Raw genomic sequence first — 15,843 nt, 5'->3', positions numbered from 1 at the left:
ACTTATTGTCGGTACCACAAGAGAGCATTAATTAGATATGGATAGTAATCATTTTGTATTAAGTCACTATAACTTTAAAACAGAAGGACATTAAAAGTGATTACCAAATATTTAAAGCATTTGTAATCGACAAAAACTGCATTTTAAGCTACAAAGTGCAGTGGGTTATGCTACGTCTTTGATCATTAAATGTTCTCAGACTGTTTTTTCCATATTCACTGTTTGCAAAAGCTTTGTCTGAAAGACGTTTAAAGCAAAATGTAATGAGTGTTTTATCTAACTAACTATAGTAGAAAGTAACGTTGTGCGCCGCAATTATTTGAATTGGTAATACAGAAGTGGAACCGCAATAACCAACCATTAACCAATATTTGTTGAGCAATATGACTACCATAGCTAATTGTACGTAATCTTTCGGTGTCTCAGGAAATGACCCCCTGAGAGAGTATCTGAATGACTATTCCAACTTGTTAAACCCTTGTTACAGCCACTCATGGGAGCAGGATAATAAATTAATTTTTGTCGTTTAATTACTCAGTAGAGATATATGTATATCCTTGATCTCGATGTATTAGGGTAAATGGATTATTTTGATTCTTCTTTTATGTGAAACAAACTAAGTCCCTTAGAATCCTACTTACTTCCGAACCGCTTCTTCTCTCTAGATCATGTAACAACGCCATATTTAAGTCTTTAAGTTAACTGCGAAAAATAATCTTGATATTGAGTTAAAATGACTTACTATTTATCGAATATGTACCTTAAATATTACCACATCTACATGATTATTCTGCAATTCATAACTAGGTGTCTGGCAGAATTAGTCTACATTGCTTTTTTCATTCGTTTATGTCGTATGGTATTATATTTTGGGGTAACTCTTCCCATTCGAAAAGGATATTTTTGGCTCAGAAACGGGCTGTTCGGGCAATAGATGATGTAAATTCGCGAACCTCTTGTCGACCCCTCCTCACTAGTCTGGGTATTTTGACATTGGTCTCTCTTGTTTCTTGTTAACGATATCAGCTTGTTCCCAAAAATAAGCAGTTTTCACTCAGTTAATACTCGGCAGAAATCCAACCCGCGTTTCGATCGGATTTCCTTCACTCTTGTGCAGAAAGGTGTGCAGTATACTGCTGTATCCATTTTCAATAAGCTACCACAACAATTCAAAAATCTTAGCAGTAATCCACGCGCTTTCAAATCGAAACTGAAGAGTTTCCTCATGGGTCACTCCTATTCTGTTGTGGAGTTCCTTGGAAAATTAAGCTGATTCTTATGTTATATTGTTGATTGCGTTTACTTAAACTTATGACTTGACCTTTTTGGGTTCATAAACATTTTATTTTTATCTGTTATTACTTTTGTGTTGTAATTACATGTACTGACACGTTCCATGATCTTGGAGATTTGCTCCTCAATTTGGTCCTACGGAAATTGACGTGTAAATAAATAAAGATAGAAATCTTTGAGCTGTTTATCTACCGTCCCACTCTCGAACGGCGCGTGGGAAAAACGAGAACTCAAATCTTTCTGTGCGAGCTCTGATTTCTCTTATTTCATCGTGATGATCGTTTATCGCTTGTAGGTGGGCGTCGACAAAATATTTTTGCAATCGGAGAAGAAAGTTGGTGATTGAAATTTCACGAGATCATTTGCAACGAAAAACGCCTTTGTTTTAGTGATTGACATGTCCGTACACTCTCTTCCGTATTTCGCAATAATACAAAACGAGCTGCCCTTCGTTGAACTTTTTCGATGTCCTCCCCGTCAGTCTCATGTGATGCGGATCCCACACCACACAGCAGTACTCCAGAAGAGGGCGGACAAGTATGGTGTAAGCAGTCTCTTTAGTAGACCTATTGTACTTTGTAAGTGTTCTGCCAATAAATCGTAGTCTTTTGTTTTCTTTGCCCACAATATTATCTATGTGATCGTTCCAATTTAAGTTATTTGTAATATTTTTACTTGAATTCACAGCCTTTAGATCTGTGTGATGTGTCGTGTAACCGAAATTTATCTCATTTCTTTTAGTACACATGGGATGACTTCACACTTTCCATTACATGGAGTCAATTGTCACTTTGGGACCATGCAGATATCTTGTGTAAATCATTTTGTAATTGATTTTGATCATCTAGATGATAAATGACTGCATCATCTGCAAACAATCTAGGAGCGCTGCTAAGAGTGTCTGCTAGAGCTGCTAAGAGGAGCAGCAGAGGGCCTATAACACTTCTTGGGGGACGCCGGATCTTACTTCTGCTTTACTCGATGACTTTTCTCGGTTACTGCGAATTGTGATCTTTCTGACAGAAAATAAGAAATACAGATACATCACTGAGGCGATACTCCATAGGCACGCAATTTGAATAGAAGACGCTTGTGAGGAACGCTGTCGAAAGCTTTCTGAAAATCTAAAAATACGAGAGTAATTCGACATTTATATGTACAAGTTTGTTGTATGGTTCAGCAGCTTAATTCCTCTGGGAAGCGAAAGTCCGGTGTTGCGATGATTATGCACAATCAGCGCGCCATCACCTGCATATCTACGTCTTTTCCATTAGAACCTTAAGTCTAAATTGTTTGTCATTCGAAGTCCGATTAGTTTTGTTGTGCACTGCGCATTGTGCTTCATTTGGACAACTGATCACTCTCCTACAGCGACTTCTGCGTCTGGTTCCATGGCAAAGGGAAAAATAATAGTAAAACGAGCAGAATCAGCTACAGTGGAATTTTGTTCAAAACAAAATCTTAACTGAAAACTAAACAAAGTCATTGTCAGTCCCGCAGCAGCCTTTGTGATTTCACCAACCCAGAACAATTAGTATTCTGAGGCACAACGAAATCTAGCATTTCGTCATTATTCTGACTACATGTTTTTAATGGGAAATATTGCAGGAAACAAATGCTTTGAGGTTTGTCAGTAACATTGTAATTCTGTCAGCGATGGCAAAAAACACGAAGGATCGGCTGGACAGAATGGATGTCTACGAAAGAGGCTTTCAGGTGAATATCAACTGAAAGAAAACCAGTTTAATGGAGAGTTGTCAGATTAACTCAGGTGATGAAGAGGAAATTAAATTAGGAAACGAGGCACCTATTTGGACAGTAAAATACCTAATTACGGCGAAGTAGAGAGGATATAAAACGCAGACCAGTGATAGCAATACAATCATTTCCGGAAAAAGTATTTTGACATCTAATATAAAATTAAGTGTTAGGAAGTCTTTTATGAAAGTATTTGTGCAGAGGGCAGCTTTATATGAAAATAAACTGTGGATGTTAAATACAGTAGTATGGCCCAGAAGAAACAAATAGGTTTTGAAATGTGGGGTTACAGAGCGGTGCTAAAGATCAGATGGGTAGATTGGATAAGTAATGAAGAGGTACTAAATGTATCTGGAGAAAAAAGAAATGTGTGACACGACTTAAAGAAGACATTAGTTGATAGAACATATCCTGAGGTATCAAGGAATACCCATTTTGGTAACAGAGGCGAGTGTGTGTGTGTGATATTGAAAGTGGGCATTAAAAATTGTGGAAGGAAACAGGCTTGACTAAAGTAAGCAGTTTCAATTGGATGTAGGTTGCAGTAGTTATAAGGAGATGAAGAGGCTTGCACAAGAAACACTAGCGGTGAAGCGCTGCATTAAACCAGTCGTCGGAATGAAGGCTGCCACAACAAATATGATTAGTTTCTGAAAATGCGTTAATTAATTAATTGAGAAATAAGTAGTCTGTATTTCACAAAGAACTTGGAAATCCAGTTTCCATACGTCTAATGGATTCCCCAATATCACGATATGTTTTAATCCGCCATTGGGCAGTGCGCACGGAATGCCTTACTGTGTCAAAGCCTCCGACGCCGCCAACTGTCTTTCTCCACAGGAGCAATGACATGGCTCACAAAGTGGAGGAGCCGGTCGGAGTGGCCGTGCGGTTCTAGGCGCTACAGTCTGGAACCGAGCGACCGCTACGGTCGCAGATTCGAATCCTGCCTCGGGCATGGATGTGTGTGATGTCCTTAGGTTAGTTAGGTTTAATTAGTTCTAAGTTCTAGGTGACTGATGACCTCAGAAGTTAAGTCGCATAGTGCTCAGAGCCATTTGAACCAAAGTGGAGGACTCAAAACGAGGTTGTTCAGGTATCTAGTCTTGAACGATGTGCTATGATTAGCTATTATACTCGTAGAACGAATGATACTATAGAAGACATAACACGCTACGGTAGACTGTTTAGTCAATAGGCCTACAGTAGGATACTGTCACCCCATGCGGGATAGCGTGTAACACGATAAATTATTCCAGAACGTTGTTCCCCTTTGGGTAAGGCGGTTCCAAAAGGAATTTATGCAGTTTAATCTCTCTTAATGTGTCCACACTGGATTTAGGTCCTTAGGCCATACTTTTCGAAAAAATCTGAGAGGACAACAGTCGTCACGCTTGAGCGGTTTACTGCTTTAAACTGCATAGTTGGTGCAGGGGTTACAGTCATTAACAACCACGACATTGAGGTTTCAGATCCCCACATCTAGGCACTTTTTTATTTTTCACGTAATTAAAAATATTTAATAAAAATGAACATTAATTTTACTTTTTACAGTAATTACAGAATAATATAATACGTACGACTGATACAGTATGCTGCTATAGATAATTGTAACAGCCATAGTTTTATATTACCAGTCAGGCAGCCTCTTAGCATTAATTAATGCTAGACGCATTTTGATCAAACGTTTAACTGTAACGCAAACGTGATTCCCACTCACTCAAAACCTCAAAAGGCAGACCTAACTGTCTTAGGCCGTGCAGAATGAAAGCTTGGATTATTCCTGCATTTCCTAATTATGTTTTTGTGTGTAGCCTAACGTAAGCTTGAATTATTCCTGCATTTTCTAATAATGTTTTTGTGTGTAGCCTAACATAAGCTTGCATTATTCCTGCATTTTCTGATCATGTTTTTGTGTGTAGCCTGACTTCTCAGCCGATATTTGCAGCGAGAATAACCATTGTCGAATGGAGAGTGGTCATTGTCGGAGCAGGTCGGGCCATCTAGTGGTCCCCCCTCCTGTGGTTCTGGTTTCCCAGATTTGAAATACAGTAAGCTGGGACGTTACACAGAACCGTCACGCAGTCAGCAGCACGACTCCCTATAAATTAAACAATGGGTTTTTGTCCGAATTTTCGTAGCCAAACGAAGAAAAAAAAATTAATCACTTGAAAGAAATCAGAGTAATTAAGAAACAATTAGTGATTTACGTGAAAACTGAAATATTTCAAGAACCTATGTAAATGAAGAGTGAAGAAGTTTTGCTCTTCAAGGCATAGCCATTCTTCGCATGAAACGTTGCATTCGTGTGATATTTAACAGCCAAAAACGCTTCCTTCGAATCAGTTACTAAATTTAGGACATTTCGAGAACAGACGTCGCTAGGAAGGCAAATGAAATATCAAGAAGCTCATCTCTTCAAGACCTAGTTGCTCCGTGCGTCAAAAAGTTGCTTTTGTCTGATATTAAACTGTCCCAGTGGGTTTCTTCGAAGCGAGTGCTAAATTAAGGATGTTTTGAGAACAGAAGCGATTTTGAAAACATCTGTATAGTAACACTTACGTGGAGTCGCAGCTGTGTAGATGACTGCTGTTTCTCCTGCAGCCATTATACTCTGATTAAAATTCCTGTGTGACTGACAGCCTGCAAAGCAGGGGACAGTGTTGCCGGCGCGCAGCCTGTCTCGCTTCACAGGACACGGCACACAGCCTACGTACAAAACAGGCAACACAGCGTGAAGGTGACGCTCGAGAAGTAACGACGATTGGATGGCGGTTGACCCCGGCCACTCCACTCGCTGAAACGTCAATCAAAAAGTAATTTCAATCAGAGTACAGCGCTTCACAGTTGAAAGCTAGCAACAGCGCTGCTAGCTGTCAGGGATCTGCTTACGCTGACTCGACTAAATGTCTCAACCATCATCTGAGGGGTGCAATTGTGGCCGACCACCAAAGACGCCTGGTAAATGAGGGAAGATCTTCCACAACACTGAAGGCAGAGAAGCGTGTGAGAAGGACTGGGAATGGCAAAGATTGTCCAGCAGTGCGGATTTACCTGAAACAACAGTGAGAAAACCGATAGTTTTTTAAATATATTGTAATCCATGGTTTCTGAACAAAACTTCAAACTAAAAAAATTAAAAACTGGTGAAATGTTTCATGAGATCATTTGTATAAAAGTAAGAAATAAAATAGTTGAAAGAAACATTTGACATGTCTGAATGATATTGAAAATCATGTACTCGGGATGTAGCAAATGACGCGCTGATTGAGAATTTAAAGTTCAGTATTTAACATTTGAGCCGCGCGGGATTAGCAGTCATGGACCGTGCAGCTGGTCCCGGCGGAGGTTCGAGTCCTCCCTCGGGCAGGGGTGTGTGTGTTTATCCTTAGGATAATTTAGGTTAAATAGTGTGTAAGCTTAGGGACTGATGACCTTAGCAGTTATGTCTCATAAGATTCCACAAACATTTGATTTGACATTTTTAACATGTGATTTTAGACTTTTAAAGAGTACTGGGCGGTATTCGTCTGGTGCATTAAGTAGACCGTGCAGTCTGCTGTTGTGTGGACTTGACACATTTCTGTCATCTATGCTCGAAGGTGTAGAAAAGTTGCAACAATTTTTCAACCTTGAAAACGTTCTAACAGAGAGTGCTTCAAATATCAGGAAATAAAATGCGTGTGGCACAAGAAGTAATGTCTCCCTCGCAATTGCCGTCGCCATCATTGTTCTTGCTCACTCAATTTTGCTGATTAAAGAAAAGCGCCCCTCCCTAGTCTATTTTGTTTCTTACTTGTAGACAAATCATTTCACAAAGCATTTAATCTTTTTAAAAAGAATTATGTTGGATGTAATTCCAGATTATTTTCTAGTGACTATTGGGCAAAAGAGACGTGCATGAGCCAGAGTTCCTTTACTCGATATGTATACTGTAGAAGATTTATATGTTTTGTGCTTATATGACATTGTCACTGCAATGGTCACCAGTTAATATCTTGAAGCACATCGCAATAAATGGATTATCAGTTGTGGCCTCCCCTTTGCAAAATTCCATAAAATAATCGTACGAGAACCAGTGTTTGTGCTACTGCTGTTGTGTAAACTGAATAATCATGTTTTTATATTCTACGTTCTTCTGCTGGAGAATGATGGAATTAATTTATTATTATTATTATTATTATTATTACGGTCGTTGTTGTTTGGACAAGTTAGAGCCATCCCATATGGGTGGGGTGATAGCAAATGTTGCCGTCACTTTTATCATACTCGCCAGCGAGCTTGTTGCATGAAGTAGACCTTGCAGCGAACCTTGCTGATACACAGTTTCAAACTGTCACATCTGCTGTGGAAATTAACTGCACGACATAGGAATAAAGGGATGTTTTCATATAGTATGCATCACGTATAGGCAGCGAGAAAAAGAAATAAGTTGTTTCAACTTGATATGCAATCGAACCTCTGCGCTTGACATACAAAGCATACAGGTTGCCGATTTAAGTGTAGCGAGACTAGCAAAAATTTCCCTCTTTACGGACTGTGCAGTCAGGGCGTGAAATGAAGGGGAGCGAGTTGAGGGGAGTGGCATAGGGGGGTTTTGATTTACCTTCCAAAACAAGGTAGAAGAAAAGTTCATCTCCATATGTAAAAGACAATGTCCTAGCTTACATTCACTCACTAGCTCATCATCTCCCAACCCAAACCTCTAGGGATAGAAACTTGAAATTTGAGGAGGGTGTTGATCGTATACTGTAGGCGTTGTTTAAGAAGGGTTTTCTTGAAAATTAGTTGCTATTATGGCTATTTTGAGCCTAATATGTGATTTCTCGATCAGAATTAAAGTAAGTAAAGAAGTACGGGTTTCAGAATTTTTGGAAATTTAATCTCTAAGGGAGTGAAATAGTGACTGAAATATTTTTTAAATATAAACCATTATAAAAGAACTTCTGAAGTATTTTTAAAACTACATCTATGAAACTTAGTATTTGTCTTCTCGGACAAAATACGTGTTTTAGTGTTTTTAGAAATTGAACCCCTATGGGTGAGCAAAAGTTGATAAAATGTTTCCTGAAAATATTTCATTATGAAAGCATTTTAAAGCTAAATCTGTGAAGATTTGGATATGGTTTCTCGGCAGGAAATAAAAAAAATATGTATTTCACTATTTTTGGAAATTCAGCCCCTATGAGTGTGAACTAGGGGATGAAAATTTGTACGGAAAAATTTTATTATGCAAGCATTTATGAAGAAAATTCGATGGAAATTTCTCTTTGTCTTCTCTGTTACAAACGGAAAATACGAATCTCACTATTTTTTGACATTCTTCCCCTAAGAGGTTGAAATAGGGGGCGAAATATTTAATGAAAATATTTCAAAGTGAAAACATTTTTGAAGTTAAATCATCGAAAATTGGAGTTTGGCTTCTCAGTTATAAATGAAAAAATGTTTGTGTTTCACTGTTTTTGGAAATTCAACGCCTAGGGGGGGGGGGGGGGGGGTGGAAAGGGCCAGACTGATTCACTGACTCATCATGAAAGGGTTTTTAAGGATATGTCGCCAGTAAGGCAATTTTTAAGCTAGAACTACGAAAATTAGTATTTGGTTTTTCAGTTAGAAATAAAAAAAAAACATATTTCAGCATTTTTGGAAATTTAATAGCTAAGGGGATAAAATAGCGAATGAAAGTTGGTTTGAAAAGGAACTGCTAAAGTATTTTTACAGATGCATCTATGAAAATCGGCATTTGACTTCGTGGTTAGACACAAAAAATTCATGTTTCAATGTTATTGGGGATTCAGCGCTATAAGAGACTTGAATTCGGGATGAAAATTTTTAAGAAAATATTTCGTTACATTAAAAAAAATTTTAAACTATGAGAATTGGTATTTCACTTCTCGGATAGGTATAAAGAGATGTGTGAAGGGATGAAACTTTCTATGGAAATATTACCACACGAATGCAATAGGTATGATTAACAAAAACTTTGGACTCAAACTACCAGAATCGCTTTTTAGTGAGAAGTACAGTCTTAGACATAAAAACTGACCGCCGACCGGCCGCCACAGAGACTAAGTCGGAGTCGTTCACTTAAGGTGTCCAATAAAACTGACCGCCCCTGACAACTCTTAAGTCCGGCAATCTGCACAATCTGGCAACACTGTAAGATGCGGAAGTGTTAGGAGGAAGTGTTGTCTACTTCTTAGATGATACGGATGAAATGAGCCCATGGTCTTGCGGTAATCGTCGTGCATTCTAAACTTAGAGTCGCATGTTCACGTCCAACAACCTTTTTTTTTTTTACCTCATTTCGGTCTAAAGTTATGAGTCTGATTGAACATCGAAGACAATTCGCTTAACATTCTACCCACCCGCAATAAGTATTCCAGAAACAATTGCGCAGGACAGCTCGTGGCTGCGTCGCGATCATAACAGCTTACGCTCGGGCGTTTCCTCGCGCTGCAGCGGCTACCGGCCACCGGCCAGACGCCACCCGCCGCCTGAAACCTGACGCCGCCCATGTGGAGGCGGTGCCACGCTGTCAGTGCATGTATCAATGCCATTTTCGAATTTGAAGTTCTAGTTATCATCTTGCAGTTAAGTACTGGATTTTGCATACTTGAAAATCATGAACTACAGTTAAGCATTGTAAAATTGAGTCGCAACTGGAAAAAAGTGTAACATCTGCAACACAACGTTTACTTTTGGTATAACACAGGGGTGAATGTAGAGGAGGCAGCTAGAAAGATTTGAACTGTGTTTGGAGCGAGTGCTTTTGGGAAAAATACGCCAGAAAAAGATATTCTTGTTTCAACAAAGATCGTTCTGGCATGAATGATTTTCCACATTAATGAAGCCTCGACCACTGATATACTATGTGACAGATTACCATTTTTCCATCATGCTACATTTGCATTCAACAGGCAAAGTTCAGAAGTCTGGTGTAGGAGTACTGCATGCTCTAATTCTAAACAACAAAAATCAACGGAGTGACTATTATTGAACGTCATCAGGTCGCTCATTGCGCATTCCTATGCAGTACTGTTACTGGCGACGTGTTATGATGCCTTTATCGTTAACTTCCTAAGAAGAAATGAAAGGCTGAACCCCACCAAAAGACGTAGACTAGAGCAAAGAGTAGTGTGAACATAATATTTTACATCTGATAGCTCCAAAAGTGTGTTTTGGACTACGAATTCTGCCCCAAGGGGTGTGTGCAACACAGCTGGAATTTGTTGTCAACAACTAAGACACCTTTCGGTCGCAGTGTAAGAAAGTCGAGCAACAAAACTACATCACCTGTGCTACTGCATGATAACTCACTCTGTTGATTTGAGAAAGAAAACTATCCAGGAGATTGATAGGAAAGTCGTCTCTCAGGCGCTTGTATTGATAGGGAAGTCCTCTCTAAAGCACTTGTCCCTCTCGCCATAAATTCGTAAAATATTACCTTTCCCGCTCTTGATCGATCAACCGTCAAGGCAATTCATTTCTAGACGAAAATACTCTTAAGACTACTATGGTTTAATGACATCGTTAAAACAGGTAGGTTTCTACGGGCGTAGAATTTGTAAACAACTGTAGCATTGTCAGATTATTCTAGATATCGTGAAAGAAAATTTAGCTGTTGATTAATTTCTCTTTGATGATTACTGTTGCGTTTAGTAAACTAATGGAAAATGCAAATAAAATATTCACTGTACTAATACAAATTACATTCAGCTTACTACAGAAACATCACGACGGCAGTCTATCTTAATAAAGCATTAAGTGTCTGTAAGACGATTGAGCCTATTTTAACACGAATTAGTAGGATATTACCGACTTTTGACTTCGAAAAGATCTGTATTTACTTCATTTCTTGTATCATTCACAAGTATTATGAAAATGTGGCATTTCATAGATAAAATTATGTACTCACAACAACAAAAAATATGTCGGCAGAAAACAAAAGTGGCATTATGAAATTGGCAGTACCGTAAGGTTTTCGCTCTGACACTAAGGGTTACTGTAAGTAGCAAGACGAATTTTGCTCGAGCGTTGTCTTACGATTCCCTAATTTAGTTTGCGTGTGCCTGCTTGTAGCTCAGTTGCAAAAGAATTACAAATCTGGCTTTCAGCGAGTCTCGAAAGGCGAACGAAAGCAGCTTGCACCTGGTAGCCAAGAATATTACCTGGGAACTGGTTTTTTCCTGAAGTGGGAAGCCGTCCTTTTGTGGTTGAATTGTTGGCAAAAGTCAGTCAGATGTGTGCCGTTGGTCTAAGCGTTTCGGTATGTTGAATTTGTACCAATGGTTTTTCTACAGGTCTTTTCTGTTCCAAATAGAGAGTTGAAGTCTCCCATTAGTATATTCACATCATCTTGGTGAAGTTCGCGTATAGTATTTTCGAGTGTGTTCCAGAATTTTTCGACATTTGTGGTGTTTATCCTATTTTCGATGTTGGTGGGAGCATGTGCATTGAAGCGTGTATATTTTTTACTGGGGCTCTGAATGAGCGTAGTCATAAGTCGATTGTTTATGGGTGTGATTTCTTTGACAGAGTTGATGATAGATCTGTGTTCGAAAAAAGCAATGCCGAAGATAGGTACGCCTTTCGCTACCTTTTGTTGTATTTTGCTCTTGAAGATGCAATGGTTTCCGTAATGCAAGGTTTCACTGAAAGTTAGTCGTGGTTCGTGAAGAGCAAGGATGAGAATTTTTTGTTGGTCGATTTATTTTGTGAAATTATTTAGTTTTCGTGCTTGGATCAATGTATCGATGTTTAGTTATAAAAAAAAGGATCTTATGTGTGTGAATACTTATGGTACTTAACTGCTAAGGTCATCAGTCCCTAAGCTTACACACTACTTAACCTAAATTATCCTAAGGACAAACACACACACACCCATGCCCGAGGGAGGACACGAACCTCCGCCGGGACCAGCCGAACAGTCCATGACTGCTGCCCCTCAGACCGCTCGGCTAAACCCGCGCGGCGTGTAGTTTTCAAGTGGATGTTTTCTGCTTGTAGAGAAATTTACAAGAGATCTTCAATATTCTCTGCCGTGCTAACCTGGACTCCCCAGAATCCGAAATTCCAACTGCCGCCTGTCGACAGCCGGGTTGTGTACTCCCTGGGGTAAAGTTGACTTTGCTTGCACAGTTTATGTTTGATTGTGTTTCATTGGTTTGGTGGGTGATTCCAGTACCGGACAGGACCAGAGGGTGTTGAAGCATTTGGAAGCAAATATTTTCAGCCGAGCTCATTGAGCTAACAGACGGTGACCAGAGTAGCGATAGTTTTCTCTCAGACGTGTCTGGATTTTGAGTTCAACGGATTGAGTAGCCGTTCAGGATTGTGTTAGTATTTGGCCACCCCAAGTATTTGATTTCCTCGGTAACACCCATATGGGGGAGGGTTTCCCCTATCCGCCACACTGGATTATTATTATTATTATTGTCATTATGTCATCAGCAAATCCGATATGGTGCATCTTCCCACCACTGAAATAGATGTGCATTGTTCGATTCAGTATTTCCATCACATAAATATGGGTCATAATTATGTTACATTGCTGCTAGTAGACACATTTCTTACTTTTTCTTAGGCAGTTGCTACCTGTTACTCCATCATAGGAATTTATGTGCGCAGCATTGTTGCAATACAGACGTTCAAATTATCCGATTTCTGTAATTTCATTTCGATACCAGATCGTTCTAATCGGATTGAGCAAGTCAGGCTTAACGTGGACATACGAATACGACTCTCATCATTTGATAGACTGGGTAAACCACATTCTTAATCGGACGGTTGAATCTAGATCGTTTATTATGACAGGGCCTGACTTCTTAAACACTGTGGAAAATAATAATACAATGTGCTTATTACTAATATGTTATTTAAATGCCGGCCGGAGTGGCCGTGCGGTTAAAGGCGCTACAGTCTGGAACCGCACAACCGCTACGGTCGCAGGTTCGAATCCTGCCTCGGGCATGGATGTGAGTGATGTCCTTAGGTTAGTTAGGTTTAAGTAGTTCTAAGTTCTAGGGGACTTATGACCACAGCAGTTGAGTCCCATAGTGCTCAGAGCATTTTGAACCATTTGTTATTTAAATATAAATATATGAACGAAAGAGATAACAGTTTATTTACAGGAGCAGAGCCCCATCCATCATAGCAGAGCAGTGCGAGATTGGTGCAGGGCCAAGAGAGGATAAAGCTGTTGCGGTTTGTTCCACGATCACCGAACATCAACCAGATAGAGGATATGTGGCCAGATGTAACAAGGTCATTGCCATGTGGACCTACAAATGCAAGCGACCTTTGGACGAATATAGAAAATGTATGGTGGGAAGTAAACCATCACGCTACACTGTCGACGACTTAATGAAATCAATGCCCCTACGCCTTCCAGAAATCTTACGTAATGATCGTGGGTGGGTTGGTTACTAAAAGTATACTCGTCCACAAAACCCATGAGGACAATTATCTGATAGTCGGTCAAGCTTTGCTTTGTCGCAGCTCTTTAGATAAAAGTCCATTTACTGTCAGTCTCCTCCTTACAATTCTTGCAATGCAAGGTAATTGAAAAATCTCATCCACTCAACGCCAACTGAGGAATTGACTGGTGCATGTGTTGTTCAATACACAGTAGTTGCCACCCTCACTGGAATCAATGACTGTTTGTGTGTGTGTGTTTTCGTGTCCACGCACAATCTGAATCAATACTATTAACATTAGAGAGACAACCGACAATAAATATTGCATCAAATATGACTGTAAAGTATTTTAATGCGATGGGAAGTTACAAACTGAATTTTTACCCAACCCACGTCCAGTACATCACGTTGAGCAAGTAAGATGTATTAACTCCATAGTATCGTTAGCAGAGACAGTGCGCTCTTGTTGTCGAGGCTCGCGACAAGTGCAGCGATTAACAGTGCCCAATGCCGCCGCGATTTGTTTATGTTGGCTGAGCGTGGACACTGCAGCAGACGCTTCGCCATAAACAGAAAGAAATCACCGTGGCTCTGACTGCAGTGAGCGGATATCACTGCCTGCGTGTTCTTACAGTAACCAACGTGAGACTCTACTCACAGGTGCCATGGAGCAATTGCGACGGGTATCATGCCATTAGTCATCAGAATATTAACCAGTGATGAAATGTCCACTCTATTTAAATCCCAAGAAAATAGGAACCTTCTCACAAAGGAATGTGAGGTGATATCAAAATTTATCCAACATACAAAAATTAACTGCAGGGCTTTCATGTATGCAGTAGTAGCACACAAGGAAATATTATGTCTTGGAAGCGTATATTTCATTTCCTCTTCTCATATTAACGCCCTTGTTTTAGTATGAAGTGAGAAAATAAACACGAAAAACTAAAGTTCCTGAGAAGCATATCAGTCATTTCCTCTTCTCATATTGTGGTGTCACCCACTGTGTTGGACCTTCCAGCGACCTACGGACCCCCTTGAAGATGTCTCCCGCAGTCGGAGACGAAACGTTGGGAATTGAGACAAAATTCATCAACCGACCACGGCATGACAGGCCGGATAATTATAATGGACATGATATTTTGTTTCCACACATACCAAGAGGCTACAGCTAATATTTTATGTGCAGTGACCTGCAGTATCAGTAAGACTGCTGCGATATGATATATTTTGCTAAGTATTTTTGTATTTATAAAGAGAACTTTCTGCAGTCGGTCTAACAATCGCATGTCATGGTCCTTCAACAAGGTTCCGATGACATTAAGTTTCCGCTCCCAGTTGTTCGTGGCCATACCCTTGGGATTCGCCCTTAACCTCAAGCCGACTTGGAGTCTCTCTTCAGTTACATCTAACCAGTGCGCACCTGTTGCACTATTGTAAGAACCGAGATGCAGGTTCATTTGGCTACAAGAATGCGTATGTTCCTACAGCATGAAGGGGCTCCTGCACATTCTAGTCGTCAGGTGACACATTATCCAAACCTAACATTTCCCGGAAGGTGGATCATTAGATATGGGCACTTTTCTTGGCCTTCAAGGTCCTCGGACCTTATCTCTTTGGATTTTTGGCTGCGGGGATGGTTAAAGGCGAAGTCTACAAGTAAAAAGTAAACCCAAGAGCCATTTTTTTTGTCTCCTTTCATGCATTTCTCCCGCTAGGAGATTCTTATTTAAGGACTTGTGGGCATCATGTTCTTCAGCAGAACAAGCCTTATGTTATTGTGCTAATTACGGTATGGAAAAAATGCAAAAAAGACGATTTCCCCTAAAGCAGTGGGAATATTTGCAAATGTCTGTATTCAGCAATGACTGCCAGCTGCCACAACACATCACAGAATCCATGCGACAGGCAACACAACTGTGCGTGCACTTGAGACTTCATTCAGTAAGACGTCAGGAGATGGCCGGAAACGTCAAATTAACGTCGCTTTCCGAGTCGTATTCAATCCAGAATGAGGTGTTATTAAGGTAGTTGAGCGTTCTAGCAGTTACACTTTTGTAATTCACATATGAGTATTCCGATAGCCAAAAGAACCCGTTAGTGTGAAACTATCGGGAACTGCGCTAATATCGAACTGTAAGAACTTAAGACAAAACGTGGACTCTTCTCTTCGCTGGGTGACCTATTACTGTTATTTAGGATTCTCTCCGTCCTAGACGTAATGCAAATGGAACTTCAGAGGCGCTTTCCGCTATTCTTGACAAACATCAGCAACTTGTAATCACTGAGAGTTACAACTGCGTGATGATATGGCTCAGGTTGTCAGTAGCTGTGGTGGTTTTATGCTGTCAAACTGCTTACAGTAACGTTAATG

This window comes from Schistocerca piceifrons, chromosome 2, assembly GCF_021461385.2.
Source record: "Schistocerca piceifrons isolate TAMUIC-IGC-003096 chromosome 2, iqSchPice1.1, whole genome shotgun sequence".
Classification (NCBI taxonomy): domain Eukaryota; kingdom Metazoa; phylum Arthropoda; class Insecta; order Orthoptera; family Acrididae; genus Schistocerca; species Schistocerca piceifrons.
The sequence above is the reverse complement of the archived record's forward strand: the minus strand, read 5'-3'. Positions refer to the sequence as shown.